We start from the raw sequence: 19,937 nt of genomic DNA on the forward strand, positions 1-19,937 counted from the left end.
AGGGTGATGACTCCCCACGTCCTGTTTCTGCAGCAGAACATATTACAGCAGTAAGCACGGTGCTGCTAAATGCTACAACTAGTCAGCACTGACACGTCCTTTTCATTAGCTGAGGGTGAAAAGGTGCAGTTATCGCTCCAATCAGAAGCCGAACACTGAACCTCCATCTCCCTCCGCAGACAAAACTCCTCACGAAGCCCATTTACAGCCCGGAGTAGCAGAATGTCAGCGGAGCCGGCTGCAGACGGAGGAGGGCTGGACAGTCAACAAAGCCAGACCGACTCTCTCCCGTCCACTTATCTCTCGTCTCATCTTAATAAGACCAGAGCAGCGGCAGCAGCATCCTTCCTGCGAGGCCGCGCTGTCCGGCTCTGAACCACAGTCTCATTAAGCAGACATATTGGCCTCCGCAGTACAAAGGGCTTCCTCTGGAGCCGACACTCTGCCGTCCCGACTCGCTCATTTAAAACTGAAACGTCGACATCCTCGATGTGTGCCATCATCGATATCTGTAAGCAGCTCTGTGGGAGCGAGCGAGCGAGCGAGCGGCGGGGAGCTGCAGCTCTTTGTGCCCGGCTGAAGACGGAGGAGGGGTGATGCTTGTTGCAGATGTCAGACAGCAGGACGCGGTGAAGTGGATCAGATCTGATCGTTTGAATGGATCCCGATCTGTCACGGCCATTTGGATCTCTTCCACTGTCACTCTGGCATGTTGTTAGGCTGTAATAATGATCCACAACATCAAGCTATGTCTGTTCTGACAGGAGTCAGACACTCTGTTAGAGAACAGCAGGTTGTTTTTATTGTTTCATGTAAAGCGGTTTAAAGCTCGCTGCTCTCACATGCAGCAGGTGTTCAGTATGTTATAGTGCAGCTCAGGCGCTGCTGTTGACTGACAGGGATGGCAGGTGACAGGTGTTGGTGCGGAACAGAACGTGTGATGGATTACAGGTGAATGTGAACGCTGGATAGAAACATGTCACTGAAAACACACGTGGGCGTTATGTTGTATGTCAGACGCACATCTCCTGCTGTTGTTCTATTTTAACACCTGAAATCTGAGCTGACATAAAATGTACCGTGTGATGAATGATGCTAACAAACGGCTCCACACTGTCAGATTCTGACCCACATTCGAGTCATTTCTGTCCCCACAGGGAACCGAGCGTCCCGACTGAGCTGTGTTGTTTTATTTCTGCATTTCCGTATGATCCAATGCTGTACTTGTGTTTTTATGTATATTTATTGATGAACTATTAAGTTATTCTCTCAGTAAATCATCTGACCTCAGTAAAAGGCTGTCAGGGTATCAGATTTTCACTCCATGATTATCGTGTGCGAACAGATTCAATCGGATCTGTCTTCGTTTGAGTCTGCAACCATAACAGTGTAAACAAATAACATCTTGTGAACAGGCGACCAGATGATCTTACATCGTGGTTATCGTGAATATCCTGAATATCATGACGACCCTGAACTTCAGCACACGTCTGTCGTCTTCTCTCAGAGACGCCTGCATCGTCTGCAAACATCCAGAATATCTTTACATGTTACAGGAACTTATGCTGCAGTAACCGCGTTGTGTTTGATCCAAACCCGACTGAGCGTTTGCTTCCATTTCTTCTGTTTCAGGCTGTTGCACGTCAGATCCAGTCACCGCGTCACAGCTGGACTCGGTTCTGATCGGCTCCGATTGATAAAGAAATACTGAAAACCTTCAGAATCAGGTGAGTTACTGCTGGCTGGCATCATCTGCTGGTGTTTTTGTTCTCTAATACATCCTGATGGATGAGTGAAATCCTGCAGCACTCGATTTGATTTGTTGAATGAAACTGAAACAGAAACAATTTCTGGCGTAGCGACGAATCAGAGGCCCGAACAGACGAGAGTGATGGATGTGACGAGAGAGACGGAGGACACAAATAAGATTCTGTCTGTTGGCTCGGCCCGCTTTGAGCTGCTAATATTCATAACTGGACGTGGGCGGCTCTCTCTCTCTCTCTCTCTCTCTTCCTCTCTCGCTCTCTCTCTCCTTCTTTCATCCCTCGGTTGCAATTTCAGATCCAGCAGTCGGACACCTGCGTCTCCTCTATTTGATAAATATTGAATCTACCAGAGCTGGAAATTGATCTTTTGCCAACACACACACGCACACACACACGCACACACACACACACACACACACACACACACGCACACACACACACACACACACAGACACACACACACAGACACACACACACACACACACACATTCTTCTTGAAGATATTCTGAAGCTACCACAGGTTAGCAGGTTAGAGGTGAATCTACTGGTTTTTGTTGCCGTCTGACATATGAAAAATGTATGCACACACACGCACACACACAACAAACACACTCTGTAAACACACAAATAAGACAGACAGCTGTGTGTGTGTGTGTGTGTTGTGTGTGTGTGTGTGTGTCTCTGTTTGCAGAGTCATACTGGCAGAGTGCACAGAGAAGGTGTGACAGGCATGTTGATCGTCTGTGTGTCGACCACCAGCTGCCTCTGGTGTGTGTGTGTGTGTGTGTGTGTGTGTGTGTGTGTGTGTGTGCGGAAGTATAACAGGAGAACTACCAGTGTGTAACAATTAACATGTTATTGAACGTACATCTTTTTAAAACCTATTATACCCTGGTCTGGGGGAATACTCGATTCTGATTGGCTGCAGGGTGTCCATTAACCCCTGATATATGGACACCTACTAAGTAGTTCCAGTCAAGCTGTCTGTTCACCGCTGTAAATTAATGCGCTAGCTGGTGTATCAAATCTTAATATTTTATTTCCAGCACTGAGTTCAGTCCGTCAGTCCTTCAGTGTCTTATCCTCTGAACACCACAGGGTGGCGACTGTAACACACAAGCTGCAGAAAGTTCACTTCCCCTCTAAACTTACTGATACGCGAATAATCTCTCATCCCGTTCACTGTTCAGCTCTCTGCTTCAGGCTGCGGCCACAGTAACGTTACACACGGCCGGTCATTTGTTCGTGAAAATCTTGATATTGATTTGGGGACAATGACATGACTGGTTTGCTAGCTAATCGTGTTAGCTAGCATACTGTCAAATTATATTTACTGTTTGTCAACCGTACGCAATGTTATTGACTTTGAATCTTGCTAGCATAGCGTTAGCTTGCTGGCTCATCGCTGAGCGGACTAGAATATCTCCCGTTGCCAAGTCGTATCTATGGTCCGTCCTATTTACTGGAGGAGTGAACAACGTCTCCGTTGCATAAGAATCTGACGGGAGAATAATGATTGTTCCAGGTATTAGTCAAACCCTCAGGCGTTACCAGGGAAACTAAGTTATGGCTTGTGAAAAACTTTATATTTTGATTGTAAAACGCATGAAAATGTAAATTAATGGTCCAAATTTATTTTCTTTGGCAAGTGACCATGGTATAAGCGGGATAATGCCCTTCGAGCTGTCCATAAACAGAAGTTAAAGGCCTCCGCGTCGTCCATTAACTCCTGTTTATGGACACCTCGTCGGGCATTATCCCGCTTATACGTGATGTCAGTTAAACTGGAGCTGCTGGTACACACAGCCTCCTGTCCTGATTCTACGACCCGGACCTCTGTAAAGTTCTGATTCACTGGGCTCTTTAGCGAAGGTGTGTACGATCCGTGAACATGGATTCTTGTGTCTCCGTCCTGTGTGCTGAGCGTATATCAAGGACGCGTCTGCCGCCTCTTAAAGCAGAGTCGAGGACGCCGTGACAGTCTGCAGCAGCTGTAAAACCCGAGCAGAACATCAGCTCAGCTGCTCGGCGGTAACAACACTTTTATAGGCAATGAAAACTAACAGCGGATGGTGTTCTGATAGTGTTTGGGCGGTTCCATCAGAGGCTAATAGCCTGTATGAGTTTATGAGATGTGGTCAAGGTTGGAAGTGTAAAGACTTCCCGCCTCGTTTGTTGCAGCTGTATCGTAACACTTTATTTAAAAGGACATTCAGTCAGGAGAACTTTAAGATTTACAAAGTGTTTTAATTACATCAGGATGCTGCAGGAGACAGTCTGGAGATCCTTCTGGTCCTGCAGAGTCCAGGGTGAGAGGTTCTTGTGCCTGTGATTCTGTCTGATTCGAGTCAGGCCCGGTACCATACCTCACTGATAGTAGCTGATGAGGATGCTCTTCCATTTTTAACTGACACGTCATGAGGTGACCACTCTGTTCTCATGGTTTGGTTCAGGAAAACATTGCGTTTTGGCCTAAAATCCACCAATCCGTCCAGAAGGATTTTATTTCTCTGTCTCTCACCTCGTCACAACGTCACCGGAGTCATTTTTTTAACGCTGTGATTGCTTTTTTCGGTCGGTAAACAATTTGGATGCAGAAGGACTGAGTCTGCTCTCCAGAGAGGAGCAGCGCATTCACACAAAACACACAAACGGCAATTTGACTGCCAATTGCTTCAATTCACAGAACGAAAATCAACCTCCTCACTGCCGACTGAATGGGTTTTCAGCTGCGTTAAAGACGCGTCCCAGAGCATCGTCCCTTTTGTGAGCCGATCCTTCACAAACAGCGACGCCATTGTTGAGGATTTCCTCTGAGGGAGCCAAAATTAAAAGAGCACTTTTCTGTTGTGATTGTGTCTGTCGCGTTTGCGCTTGACTTTACATTTATAGAAGCAAAACATTCTCACAAACAATCAGCGGCAGAGAGAAATTGAATACTAATTTCTGTCTCGGGACAGTTTCTGTTTGCTTTATTGTCGGATGTAATGAGAAATGTTCGCCGTCCTGCAGCAGCAGTTCAGCGTCAGCGTTTCTCTGAGATGTTCATCATGTTTGGTTTTTTTTGCTTCAACAGACCCGAATGGTTCCGTGTCTCTCTAGGGTTTTAAATTGACAGGAAATCAAATCACTGTGTGCAATTTTAACAATAACAAGTCGTTTATGAATCCACTTGTACACGACCAACAACAGAGAGACCCAGTTAGAGACCAGCTGGAGAAGAAGCTGAAAAAACAAAACAGAAGTAAAACAGAGTGAATTAAAGTGGACTTTAACTCATCAGGTGGATCAGAGGGTGATTAAAGCCTGCAGGGTCTGTAAGTAAGCAGCTGCTAACACACTGAAGAACAGCTTAATGCGTCCAGATCCAGTTTAGAGAGAAGTTTTCTGCTCACCAGTTTAAAAACAAACATTTAAGAAACCATTTCAGTCACATTTTAGTTCTCATGCATCAAGAAACGAGAGTCTTCCTGCACTTTTACTGTTGCAAAGACAGTGTTAGCATGATGGCTAACGCTAACAGCCTGGATACCATCCAAAGAAAGACTTCAGTGTGTTTCTTAACCCCTACCCAAGACCCGATGGGGAGAGGAGACACAACACCGGAGCGCTTCCTCTTCGCCTCCTCCTTTATTCTTCTTCTTCTGCAGTTATTCCAGTTGTTCCACCGTTAGCTCGCTGTACGATAGCAGATGCACGTCACATGTTGCCGTAATTTCACCTTCAGTTTTATGAATCCACTTGTACACGACCAACAACAGAGAGACCCAGTTAGAGACCAGCTGGAGAAGAAGCTGAAAAAACAAAACAGAAGTAAAACAGAGTGAATTAAAGTGGACTTTAATTCATCAGGTGGATCAGAGGGTGATTAAAGCCTGCAGGGTCTGTAAGTAAGCAGCTGCTAACACACTGAAGAGCAGCTTAATGCGTCCAGATCCAGTTTAGGTGGAAGTTTTCTGCTCCCCAGTTAAAAAACAAACATTTAAGAAACCATTTCAATAACATTTTAGTTCTCGTGCATCAAGAAACGAGAGTCTTCCTGCACTTTTACTGTAGCAGAGACAGTGTTAGCATGATGGCTAACGCTAACAGCCTGGATACAATCCAAAGAAAGACTTCAGTGTGTTTCTTAACCCCTACCCAAGACCCGATGGGGAGAGGAGACACAACACCGGAGCGCTCCGTCTTCACCTCTATTCTTCTTCTTCTGCAGTTATTCCAGTTGTTCCACCGTTAGCTCGCTATTCGAAAGCAGATGCAAGTCACATGTTGCCGTAATTTCACCTTCAGTTTTTTGGCCCGGTGGAAATTTGAAAGTGACATTTTATGTGGAACAAATATTCAGATGGTGTCATTTTTCTGCAGTCATGAAACTGTGCAATCAGAAGTTCACTTCAGATTGATAAGTTAAGGAAAAAAGGTTTTTCTACTTCCTGCTGTTTTGGGGCTTTTAAGCTGTTAATGAGAACAATGATTCGACTGCTGCGAGGCTGCAACCTTTCACAAAAGACTTTTTCCTAATTAATGAATTAATTATGATTAGAAAATGTGAGTTAATTTTGTCCCCTTGCAGAAAAACAAGAAGTCATTTCAAAGACTTGTGACTTCTGGGGTAACTTATTATTCCATTTCTTCTTGACTTCCATAAAACATTCGAATTTTACAGAAACACTAAAAACTTTGAGACGTTAAAACACAGAAATATTTTTTTTTCTCTGACATGAAAGTGTGAAAACAACACAGCTGCTCCGGCGACACGTATTGTCTCATATCTCCATGTGTGATACGTACATTTTGTCTTCTGTTGTTTTCTCTCTTCTCATCATTCTGAAACTATTCTTTCCGACATCACGTCGCCACATAAGAGAAGCCTCTTCGCACCACAAAGCTCTTTTGGAGGGTTTGGGTTGCTGATATGAGTTTCTGCGTTGAACAGTAGCGAGGAGCAGGCGTTAGAAAAAAAAGCCTCTGAGTCTGTGACAGATTTTAGCTCGCTGCTAATGGGAACCAAACGCTCGGAGACCTAAAGCGCACAGAAAACGATCATCTCCACTCGCTTAGAACAGAAAAACCACAGGGGAGGAATGAATGAATGGAGAGAGGGAGAGAAAAGGGTGAAGTGGTAGAAAAATAAAGGAGGATTTAATAAACGCAATGGAGACAATAAATTTGTGAAGTGGGTTATTAGTGCAGGTATTGTGTTCTCTGGGTTTTGATTTCACGGCTCTTGGAAGAACCGCAGAGCAGCAAGACTATTTATTATCACGATGTGTTTCCTGCTTTGCGTCTCCGTCTCCGTATCTTCACAGCGCATTCATCTGTTAGGAAACAATCGTCTGCAGAGATACAGATGTAGATATGAAGCAGCGGTGATTATTTTTCACTCTGCATCTTTGCAACGCTTTCCTGTAACTTCTGCCGTGCAGAGGACGGGGGAGGGGAGAACAAAGTGGTTCTGACTACAGACGGATGTGTTGGAGATGAGATTAAAGTCCCAGAAACAAACTCAGAAGCAAAAAATATCTTTTCCTCGTTCATGTTTGCATCTGAAGAACCATTGAGATTAAGGTAATTTAGACCAGTAACAGAAGCAACGTCTTTGTTTCAGGCACAATTATTGTGCGACAAATCAAAAGTCTTCATGTGGTAGATTAACTTCCTGCTCAGTAACTTTTATTTCGCTTGATGTTGGAGAGCGAATGGAAGGTGAGAGAAAGTGCGACCATCGGCAGAATAGATGTCGGCGTTTGAACGTTTCTCTGCATACTCGTGAAAATGTCCTGACGTCTCTGAACTAAATGTTCCGGCTGCCACGTCACCAGCAGCTCCTCCTGCTCGTATTTTGGAAACGTTGATATTTGAACACATCTTCTATTCTGGCAATTTAGCAGAGAACATAGAAATGCATCTGTCGGGGAAGCAACGGTGATCTGAATGAAAACCCAGATTATTTGATCCTTTTCCTTTGGGGGGAAAATACTGTTGCTGTCTCATGAAATAAATAAATCCAGCATCTATTTATTGGCGCTTAGCGGAGCTGTATCCTCGCTGCTCTCCCCTGTGAAGTTTTGCTCATATATTCAGCGTTTCTCTCCAAAACTCTCTGATGTATTCGCTTTTCAACATAACGTACGTTTAGACGAGAGGCAGCACTGTTTGTCTTACTGCTCAATATTTGTAATATATTTGACGAGTCTGAGATCAACAAAAACCTTCATGACGGCGAGAGGGATCATGAGGCTCTGTGGTGTAATGGACTTCTAGTTAAACACAGGAGAAGTGACTCAAAGGTTGATGGTTCGAGTCCCACCAGAGTCGGGATTTATACATCGCCTCAGTTTCTGCCTGTCTGCGCCAAAAGGTGACTCACTGTCACAGAATCAGTGATGTTCAGTGAAGCAAACTCGCCACAATTTGATACCGTTTTTCAAACACATTTCTGCAACCAGAGCACATTTTGGGTGGAACGGAATCAAAATTGAAACCCGAGTTCTTCAGCTCAAAGTCAGTGAAGTTGGTGAGCTCCTGAAAAGCTTCTGGGAAAAGTTCCTGTCGTTGAAAATGGCGATCAAATCGATCTTGTTTTAACTTGATCTCGAGATAAAAGTGGTCTCTGTTGACAGTCGTGAAGTCTTAGAAACCTCAGAGAACACGTACCTGGAAGGTTTTTGATTTGAGTTGTAACTCTGATGAGTTGACGAAGTTTCCATTTGCCTTGTTGGCCTTCAGGACGATTCTTGTTCTCTCTCCTGTTGTTCACCACGTCTGTTTTTATCTCTCGCTCTCTGCAGCTCGGTCAGAGTTCAGCTGCTGAGCAACAGACCGGCGGCGTGCAGCGTTTCACAGAGAGATTCAGGACAGATTTGCAGAGAGCAGACGGTAAAGTTAAAGCTCCCAGACAGACGAATAAAAACAGATCTCTGGGCTCTCTGATGGATAAACATGGAGCTTTAACTGGGAGGGAAAGAGGACTGAGGATCCAGGACTTCAGCTTCAGTCATCAGGGAGCTGCTCAGGCGATTCGATATTAAACGACCTTTAATGAGACTCAACAATTAGCTTTCTTTCTCCAGATTTTTCTTCCTGACCTTTAAAATATCTCAGTGTTGACTTTTGGACACGTTGTGCGACTTCCTCCTCTGCTCTGCAATAATTACTACGGCCACTAGAGGTCAGCACCAAACAGTAAGTTGTAAACAATGCTGGTAAAAAGATGCTTTCACAAAATCAGTTTGTGTAAAGATTTATAAATCTCAGTCAGAGACAGATGTTAGCTCGCTGCTGATGGGATCCAACGCTTTCAAACGACGTGATGAAAACAGAGCGAGCTGCTTCTCACTCTTACAGATTGCATCATTTGCATTTTTGCCTTAAAGAAACATCTTTCAGAAACATGGAGGAACATTACATTTAGCATATTTCAGAGCTGATGAAACATTTCTGCTGCTAGTCTGCTTTGAATGAATCAGAACCGTTGAACCACGAGTGCTGTATCCGTCTTTGCGAATGTGCTGAGTGTCATCACAGCCCATCTTTCACACGGAGGTCGTTGGAAAATGCTTCTGTTGTTCTGACAAACAACAACTCCGTAAGCTGTAAGCGTCCCTACACGTTGTCGTCGTCACCACAGCTCTCAAATTCTGAATGAGCTTCCACTGACTTAAACAAATAAAGTGGGAAAACTTTTGTCCTCCAGCTCAGAACATCACAACAGAACGACCCGGTGCACAAAACAACAACGCGCCTTCCTCGGAGGTAATATTCTCTCCTCATGTCGACACCATATTTCTGCGTTTCTCTTTCATCCTTTTTCAGCTGATTCATTTTCTTGTGTCCGTTACGTAAGCGAGCGGTGACAGAATCAGGTGTCTGAAGCTGTAGACACACACACACACACACACACAGCTGCACCTCTCATGAATGGACAGCTCTGCTTTTAACGAGTCTGCGTCGGCCGACAAACGCTCGCCTCCTTTCTGCAGCAGTCACAGTTCACAGCACACACACAGGCAGACGAGACGAGGAGCGCTTCAGCTCGTTACCAGTCAACTTCAACACTACAAATTCATTCTTAACACTTCCTTTTCTGAGTGGACTGATTTGGTCCCTCTCTCCAGTGTGAGCCTGATAAAAATGTTCCTGTGAATACCAAATCATCTTTCAGTCTCGTCCCACAATGCACTGCACTAAGCATACAGAGGATCCACTCACAGTTGCATCAACACTGACTACAATCCATCCTCTAGTAGTTTTTCACAGGAGGCTTTTGTCTTTTCACTGTGGCTTCACAGAAAACAATGCAAATGTGAATTAAATATGGAACAAAAAAAATATTTCATCATTCCTACCAACAGTGTCAGGACCCATATTCTGCATTTTTCTGTCTGATTAAAGATAAAATATACATGCATTAATCCTCTGTTAGCGGTGACCACCCAACACATCTGATGTCACGAGTAACGGACGATCAGTGCTGAATAATCTGAATCTGCTTGTTAAAGTTCTCAAATAAACAAAGTGCTTTGAAAGTATTTAATGGCAGAAAATGGAAACACTGAAGCAAAGAAGCTCCTAAAAGCAGCACTGGTTGTTCTCCACTCTGAGACTGGAGTGGTTATAGTTCCTGTAAAATAATATCACTCTTATTTATCTGTAAACCGTCTGCTGGGTCACTTGTATCCGCTCTAGTTTCTACCACTAAATACTGACTAGTTAGCTGAGTTTTAATCAATATACAGTTTATGTTTGGCACCACAGCTGACAGGTAACCAACTCTGTTTCTCACCTGCTTGAGAGGAAATAACTCTCCATACCTCATCATGAGAGCTAACCACAGCTCTGAGGTGGTCCGGGCGTCGGCCTGCTGTGTCGGGGCTCTTCAGCTCAGCGTCACCTGGTTTGGTTCAGTTGAGCCTTTTTGCATATACTTCACTACTTTACTACAGGAAGATAACAGGCTAAATGCTCAACAGTCGAGCCAACGTGTTTAACAAACCAAATGTTATAATTATATATGCAGTATTACTTTAGAGAAAAGTCTGCTTTCAGTTTTGTGTCAACAGTTTTGTTTTTCTCTTTTCAAAAAGCAGCACAGAGACACGGTCCAAAGAGAAATGTTTTTCCCAGTTCAGTGTGAAAAGTGATTGTCGGGTCGGCGCAGAGCGCTGACCTCGACCCGTCCATTAGCTCTGGGATGAACCCGAACGCCGTCTGCATGACAACGAAGCGGAGCTGGATCTGAAGTCTGCAGCTCAGAGGACTGAAGGCTGTTCAGCAGCACATCAGCACCGCTGGATTTAGGATCACATGTTCAGCTCCACATGCAGGTGTGATGTTCCCGTGTCAGCTGTCCGGCCGTGTGCAGAGGCTCTGCTGCTGCGCTGTAGCCTCAGACAATACATGGATCTCCAGTGAGTCGGGATCGGTTTGGAAATGAGCCTCTTGTTTTTGTTTCTCTCTTTTAACTCTGCAACTTTCCATAATCGGCACAAAGCAGAGACCAATATGAGCAGAGAAGCCAGTGAAGTTCTCTCTCTCTCTCCATTAAAGCCCCTTTATATCCTCCCAGATCGCCCTATAATCTGTTAGATGATAAACTGGAGGTGGAGGAGGTCTGTGTGTGTGTGTGTGTGTGTGTGTGTGTGTGTGTGTGTGTGTACATGTGTGTACCTGTTTACATGTATGCCCGTGTGCCTTTTGTTGTTGATGTTGTGTTAATCCGGCGGTGGAAGGTCAGGCCCTCTGGGCTTCCTCATTCTCATTTAAGTGGGAACTTTTTCCTCTCTGTCAGCACAAACACACACACACACACACACACACACACACACACACACACACAGAGAGAGAGGTGCATGCTGGTCGCTCCAGGCCAGTAACAACACCTGGGCTGATGTATCCAGCTGAATTCACTACACTTCCATAGCTGCCAGCTCGCTGCACACAGTCTATTTTTATCTCTGCGTCATCTTCCCCTTTGTTTCTTCATCTTCTTTCTTCTTCTTCTTCTCCATTGATTCTTTTCTCTTATTCTGTACTCTTGACACTATTAAAGTCCTCTTTCTTCTTCTTCTTCTTCTTCTTCTTCTTCTTCTTCTTCTTCATACATCTCTGCTCTGTTCTCTGCTCTCACTCTTTCAACCCAATCATCCAAATAAAAGTTAGCGAAGCACGTTTCCACAAACTCCCAGATCGTTTTCTTTATGTAGCTATTTTATTTGTTTAGGTTGGACTTTCTTTCTGTTTCTCTCTCTCTTAAAATACCTGTTTCGGTCGCCACAAACGCTGCAACTCTCCTTAAAAATCATCTGGTTTTCAAGCCACATAACTCAGATGCAAATGTTTCAAAGGGTCCCAGAAATAAAACCCAGAGGTCTGACTGGAACTCTGGTCGTCTGTTCTGCAGCATTGTTGGCTTTAATAATGGCGCCACCTTCTCCATCACCACCTGCTGCTACAGGTGGTGATGGAGAAGGTGATGTGTACACTCTTCAACCGTGGACGTTTCTGTGGTTTGCAGAAAACAAGTCTGATAAACGCTGAAGCTGCTGTTGAACATCTTCCCACCATCAGTGTTCAGACTGATACTTCACGTCGACTTTAATTCCTCTGTGAAAATCAAACAGCAGATTTTCATCTCTTATATTTTCCTGGTTGTGTCTCTGCTGTGAGCTGATGCAGTCGTGGGTTCAGGGCCGGCGGAGGGAACACAGAGTGGAGACTTGTTATGAAATCAGGCTCAGAACTGATGATTGTGTGCAGTCAGTGTTCAGTGTCAGCCAAGGATACTCTGAAAAGAACCGCGGCCATTTTAATCACACGGCGTCTGTGTTCATCAGTCCTGTATGAACATCACGTTGCAGACATTGAATACGTTTGTTCTCTGCAGATATCGAAAGTCTGTCTTCTCTTTCAGTGACGCTGATGGAGAACGTATCGGAGACACACAGCCGTCGTGTTCACGTTGTTCCATCCGCCATATTGTAACCAACTACCCACATGCACAACTTGACAACACACGTCACTTCCAGTTCTTTCACGCGTCAGAACTTCGTGCACAAATACGTATGAAATAAACTCAGAATACACTCGTATCAGTATCAAACATTGAGCATGAATAAGCTTGAATTCTTTTTCTTTTTCTTCTTTCTTAGCTTATAACGTTGTGCTGCAGTGATTAGTTTATAATTAACTCCTATAGTTTGACTCAGAGCTACAACAGTGTCACAGTTTACTCAGTTTGTGCGTCTGATAGAACCTCTGAGTCATTTGATAGATGACAAAACACAGAGAAACTTACAAATCAATTTACAAACCAAAGCATGTTATAAATACAAAAAAGTGTGATTTTATATTTATGTGTCTGATTCAACCTGTCAGAGGAAACTTCTTAACTGTGATCAACATCTCGTCGGCCTTTCTCAGTCCCGTCGTTGCTCATTAAAGTCAAAACACTCTCTGTTTTCTTACCTTCTGTGTTTCTGAATGAGATTATGTAAAGTACGAACAGATTAATGCTAATATCAGATAGTTTCTTACTTTTTGTCTACAATCTAAAACGGTGAAATGTTGAATGAGATGATGTGGGAAGTTTCCAATTTTCAAAGTAAGAGCTGATAAATGAGATTTTTGGGCGGTTCGTTCCTTCGGCCTTCCTCTTCAGCTCTGTTGGTTTGTCTTTGGTGACTCACTGATATGGTTTAATGTGTCAAACAGTATTTATCTTAAATGATGAGAGAGAGATTTCTCCTGGCTCGTCTTCATGATGCATCTCCGTTATTTCTCATTTATCAGCTGCAGTGTTAAAAGCTGACATCACTTGTGTAACTTTTTTGGATTTATGTTTTTTAATAATTCAAAGACGACTCGTGAGATGAGGCTAAACATGTTGCAAGTGCAGGAAGCAAACAGATATTTTGACGTAAGAATTTTAAAGATGATTTGACAGTAAGAGCTGCTGACAGCTCGCTAAAGTTACTGTTTAATGTGATGTTAGAAATACTCGCAGTGTTTTGACACGCTGCTCAGAGTGTTTGTGTGTTCCGCTGGAATAATCCAGGCTTGTTTTGGTTTAAAAATATGTTTATTTTCTGTATTTTATGATAAAAAATAAATAATATTCGAGGTGCTTAAGAGTGCCTGATCCCCAAATCCAAAACACAGAGCTGTCCCTTCTGTGCTCGTTAACCGTTAATGACCTCCGTCTCCAAGAAAGGTGAAATACCTGTCCATGATCTTACACGTCGCACACACACACACACACACACACACACACACACACACACCAGCAGCCACGCGTCTTTTTAATGAACACAGATCTGTCAGTACACTCAGGTTTGAATGTGTGTGTGCTGTGACTTCCTGCTTGTGTGTGTGTGTGTGTCTGCATCTTTGTTTTCACGAGGTCGAGGCTGCAGCCGAGCCGACAGAGCGAGAGCAAAACAAGGTGTATTACCTGGTGCTGCGTGACACCTGTCAGCCACCGTACCGCCGCCCAAACCGCACAGCCGGACTGACCTTCCCACGGATACAACAACGTGTGTGTGTGTGTGTGTGTGTCCTGCTGTGTGGACTGTGTGTGTGTGTGTGTGTGTGTGTGTGTGGGACACTGAACATACGCTCAAGGAACACACACACACACACACAGGTAGACAGATGGACAGGCAGGTGAGCAGACAATGGAAATTTCCATGACAGATAGACGCAGGCAGGTTGAAGCAAAGTCCTCGTTTAAAGATAAAGTTGCATTAATAAATTCAGATTTTGTTGTCGCTGCTTGAGCAGACGGGAAAGATTGATTTCTCCTGATTCCCGCTCGACGCTGACCTCATCACAGCGGCGACTGACCCGCCAAACATGATAAACAACTCATTAACTTTCATTCTCTCTTAAAAATGCCACTGCTGCTTCTTTTTGAAGAACTGAGATAACGACACAGTGCTTTTACTTTTTGAAATCTCCCCTTGATCGTGCATTAAACATGAAGTTACCTGAGTCAACATGTAAGCGAAGATACGAGTATATACAGGTGGTTTGAATGAAATCAAATTACCTTCTTGTTGACTTGCTTATTTAATTTCTTCCTCCACATTTCATCTACGTCCACGCTGAGTGACTGAATATATTTGATTTAGACTCAAAGGATTTGATTAAGGAGTCATGAATCATTCAGGTCGGCCACTTAAAACATAATAGGCCTTATTATACATACATATTGATATTTAAAACATTTTTTTTTTAAAGGAATATCGTACCATTATGCTCATAAAAGGTAGGAGTCGTACAATAAAGGTGATCGAGCCATTCACCTTATGTTGACTTGACACCAGTAAGAACCTGATAAACTGGTGCTGACACTGTTTTCTTCTTTTCTGTGGTCTTCATAGTTTGAACAGTTTAATTGAACAAATACATGTTGGAGGAAATGGATTAACTGCAGCGTTTACACCGGGATCATCTTAAACAGGCCAGGACGATGCAAAAACTCCTAAATGAAGCTAATGTTCAGTTTAAAGAAGTCTTAACGAACAATACAAGTCAACCGCTGGAGGTTACGGCTTCGGTTCTGAGCCAGGGACTCTGCAGCCGCGACAGCCAAAGTGGTTGGTGTGTTTACTGGGGAAACTACAGCTCCAAAAAAAGCAGATATTACAAGAGTGGATTAACAAAGCCAAACAATCTGAGGCGGAGTGCGCAGGTCAAAATACTGCAACATCTCAGCCACATATAAGTGAGATTATCCCCTGACAGTAAACACTTGGACTGTAAACTCAGGGGTATTTAGAGCTGCAGCGATCAGCTGATCAAGAGAGAATTAGCTGCCAACGAGTGTCAAACGTTTTGCTGTTTTCAGCTTCTTAAATGCCAGGAAGTGCAGCTTTGTGTGCAGTCTTTGGGCTTCGGACTGTTGTTTGGACAAAAATACCTTTTTGGACGTTACTTTGGTCGTCTCAGTCCCGAGCAGTTTGTCTCCGACTGATATCTTTAATCGAAAAGTTAAAATCGCCTCTAATGGTCTGCAGCACTCTTCATGACTGATCATCAGAGGTTTGATTCACCAGCTCAGCCAGTTTAAAAGAACGAGTCTCTTTGAGGTGAAAATAACTTCAGCGTCACCTGGTTTGTTACCTTCTGCTTTCAAACACGTTTCAAAGAAATCATTATCATGAAACCTTGAAACACAATCAAAGAGATTTTCCAAATGGTGTTAAAAAAAACTACAAAGATGAAGTGAACTCTTCTGTTGCAGCATTAATTGGCCTTACCTTTACAATCCCACTCAGCGTCCGCACCTTTGACAAAGAGCCTATAATGCGTTTATATCGCAGCAACCAGCAGGCATCAGCTCCATTTTTAATAAAGGGACCCAGTGTGCCCATACCTTTGATGAACAGCCTCATCCATACCTTTATTAAAAGCCCCGGTGTGCCTGTCTGTGATTAACAGCCTCATATTGGTACATCGCTGTTGTTAAAAGGCCCCATGTGTCTAAACCTTAAATAAGTTGTCTGGTGTTTGTATCCTGTTTGTTGGATGATCTACTACATGCTGTCTCGGGGTCGGCAGGGTTGTTAAATGTGTCCACGCCTGCTGTGTGCCCTCTCTGTGTTTAACCTTGGTTATCATGTAGACACACCTATTTATATCTGTGTGGGTCATTGTCACTGATACCTCTGTTGGCCCAAATTTGGCCCAATCCAATCCCTTCTTGGAGGGTTACAAGTTGGAATATCCCGAATGAATTGGGACAACCCCTCGAGACGCTCAGTGCTGGTGTTTTCACAATGCCTCACAACTTCACACTGTAAAAGAAGAGCGCTGTTTCATTTCCTGGCTGCTAATGTTAGCAGTTTTAGGCTAACTTTAGCAACCTGTGCTCCTTCCTCACCTTTTTGCACTGATATTGGAAAACCTTAGTTAAATTTCAGGCATCATATGCCATCAAACCTACCCTGACGGCAACCTTTGGTTTGTGGCCGACTGTTTCAGAGCCTTGAGTTTAGCTTTCCTGTCTGAAGAGACCATGTTTGGATCAGAGGGTGGAGCTGGGGATGATATCCTGATTGGATCTGATTGCATACTCTGCTTTATCATCAATTTCTCTACAAATGGAACCCTATTTTACAAGATAAACATCATGTTGTATTAAATGAGACTTGAAAGTAGCAGCTGAGACAGGAAAATGTTTACTTAGGTGATAAATCAAACGAGAAGTAGGATCATTTTCTCAAAAGCTTTCATGGAATGTGGCTCAGTGGAATCGCCCCCTGCTGGCCGTTAGAGAAACTGCAGATTTAAGACCCTCAGTCCATCTCTGGTTGAACTACAGCAATAACATCTAAAGTTTTTGGGGACAATGAGGACACATGTACCGGCCTCTCGTTCACCCGGCCTGGTGGCCAGCCGGCTCTCCTCAGTGGACCACTTCACAGTCCTGAAGCCTCCAGTCTAATTAGATCAGCAGAGGAACAATGGCTTTAAACAAAGCTAGCAACAATCAGAAAAGCCTCGTGTGTCGGACTGCGAGTGTGTGCCGTATCAAAGCTGTGGGTAATTATTCAGGGTGCATTCAGACCCACACACATCCAGAGAGCCTACCAACATTAAGTAGGGCTTATTGTTTTCTTCTTATTGTTAATTTATGGTCATTGTTTTCATTGTGTGGTTTGCCTTTTCAGTCACAGTGTCAGTTCACTCCAGTGTTTGTGTTTTTTCTCGTTCAGCAGATTTTAATTGCTTTTCTTCTTTCATTTCAGTTCTGAGTTTGCTCGGACCTGTAGAATAAATAAACTCTCTGACTGACCTAAATAAATAATATAGAGGCAACAGTTCATTTAAAATATCAAGAAAATACTGAGAATCCAATTATAGATATCTTATTTTTCTTACGGAGCATAATTACCTGATCTCTGTTGATCTCACCACTTTCTATTCGTGGAATAATATTTAAAGCTCTTTATTATAAACGGTGCTAATCATCGTCCTGCATGTGAGAGAAGTAAACAGACGAGGTTCTTCCAGCTCAGAGAGGTGTCTAAAAACAGATAAATAACTTTTAGAATTTCTAATGCAGCGAAGAAGAAATACATCAGATCTAATGTCCTGTCGTCTGTACAGTGATTCTCTGCCCTGGTTCGGCGGCTGGCTTTATCTTCTGTCAGGAACATGTTTAACATGATTGATCTGGACACGTGCAGGTTGTGTATCAGGGATTTGTTGTCAGATAAATCAGTGATTTTCATCAGCCGGGCTGCGACCGGGCTGCGCGGTGTGGCCTCCTGCCAGCACGAGCAATAAGCAGATGATGACTTGACTTTAGGAATGATGGTGCACTTAAATGCAACACAGTTCAGCAGCCGCTCCCTCTTTACTCCTGCTGTGCGTTAAAGCCGAGTGTCCTCTCTGCCAGCATGCAGCCAAGACCTGACTGTCCTTCCCCACCGCACACCTCCTCAGCTTCATGCACACAAACAAGATCTCAGAATAGAGCGGCTTAAAGTAGTGAGCTGTCTTTATTTATAATAAAGTTTCTCTCTCTAATTCTGTCCGTACCTGTTTGTACCTGGTATTAACATGGACAGCTTTAAGTCTGTCAGTTCACAGCTGGTGTTAACCAGCGTGTTGAGTGACAACGTAAAGACGCACATTACTAAAACAAACAGGATGTTTTTAACACAAGGAGGGAAAAAAGTTAACGTAGGACATTTGCCGAATTTACAAGAAGGCTCAAATAATAAAGAATTTGTCAGAGACAGCGTTTCACAAAGTTTATAAAGTTCCTTCAAACTCAACATCTCACAAAACTGACTGATTTTTAAAGGGAGTCTGGGGATGTTCGCCACGGGCAACAAAAAAAAGTATCATGCATTGTTTACTGTTTTTATAAAAATGTGTGTTTAGAATCATTGAATAGAAATGTCTCCTTTCATAAATGGAGAGTAAAAGGTGAAATCAGTGTGTTCAAACACCTGCTAAATGTCAGATGGTACAATAAGCTCTACCACAACAAACTGACTCTTTTACATTATAAGAACAAATAATTAGTTGACATTTGATGCCAAATTTACAAGAAGGCACAAATCATAAAGAATTTGTCAGAGAAAGAGTTTCACAAAGTTTATAAAGTTCCTTCTAACTCAGCATCTCACAAAACTGACTGATTTTTAAAGGGAGGCTGGGGACTTTCTCCACGGGCAAAAAAGAAGTAGCCTGCATTGTTAACCGCTTAGTGTATTTTAAAAAAAATTGTGTCTAGCGTAATAAAAAAAATAAGAATGTCTCCTTTCATAAATGAAGTGTAAAGGGTGAAATCAGTGTAATCAGTGTGTTCAAACTGCTGCTAAATGTCAGATGGTACAACAAGCTTTACCACAACAAACTGACTCTTTACATTGAAAGAACAAATAATTAGTTGACATTTAATGCCGAATTTACAAGAAGGCTAAGATAATAAAGAATTCATCAGAGACAGCATTTCACAAAGTTTATAAAGGTCCTTTAAACTCAACATCTCACAAAATGATTGATTTTTTAAGGGAGTCTGGGGACTTTCTCCACGGGCTACAAAGAGGTATCCTGCACTGTTTACCGTTTAGTGTATTTGTAAAAGATTTGTGTTTAACATCATTGAACAGAAATGTCTATTCTTTCATAAATTGGGTGTGAATGGTGAAATCAGTGTAATCAGTGTGTTCAAACAGCTGCTAAATGTCAGATGGTAGAACAAGCTTTACCTCAACAAACTGACACTTTTTACATTGAAAGAACAAACAAATTGGTTGACATTTAGTGCCGAATTTGCAAGAAGGCCAAAATAATGACGAAACTATCAGAGACAGTGTTTCACAAAGTTTGTTAAGTTTCTCTTCACTCAACAACGTTCAAAGTGTGATGTTTTTTAAGGGAGTCTGGTCATGTTGCGGTTGGTGACGGTCTGTCGATGAACAACCTTCATCTCCTCTCGTTAACACTCGTATTTAGCATTGTCAAATCTCCCACGATGGATGTTAATGCCAGATATGAAGCAGCTCTCCATCTCCTCCTCCTTTAAAGGTCATATGTTATCTATACTGCCCTGACATCTCGCAAGAGACAAACACTTGTGCACTGCATGAACATTTTCAAAAAGATTAATGGCAAACAATGCAATCGCTTTTACGAATTACACACACACAA

General features: G+C 43.1%; 1 protein-coding gene across 5 annotated transcripts in view; it reads left to right on the plus strand.

Annotated features, from left to right (window-relative positions):
* Positions 1–19,937, plus strand: part of LOC115569871 (leucine-rich repeat and fibronectin type III domain-containing protein 1-like protein) — a 302,682-nt gene that overhangs the window by 192,686 nt on the left and 90,059 nt on the right. For all 5 annotated transcript variants that reach the window (XM_030398095.1, XM_030398102.1, XM_030398070.1 and 2 more), the window contains one exon: positions 1,633–1,727. The gene's annotated coding sequence lies outside the window, so the exon portion shown is untranslated. The remainder of the gene's footprint in view (positions 1–1,632; positions 1,728–19,937) is intronic.

The sequence above is a fragment of the Sparus aurata genome, chromosome 2 (genome assembly GCF_900880675.1).
Source record: "Sparus aurata chromosome 2, fSpaAur1.1, whole genome shotgun sequence".
In the NCBI taxonomy this organism is placed as follows: Eukaryota; Metazoa; Chordata; class Actinopteri; order Spariformes; family Sparidae; genus Sparus; species Sparus aurata.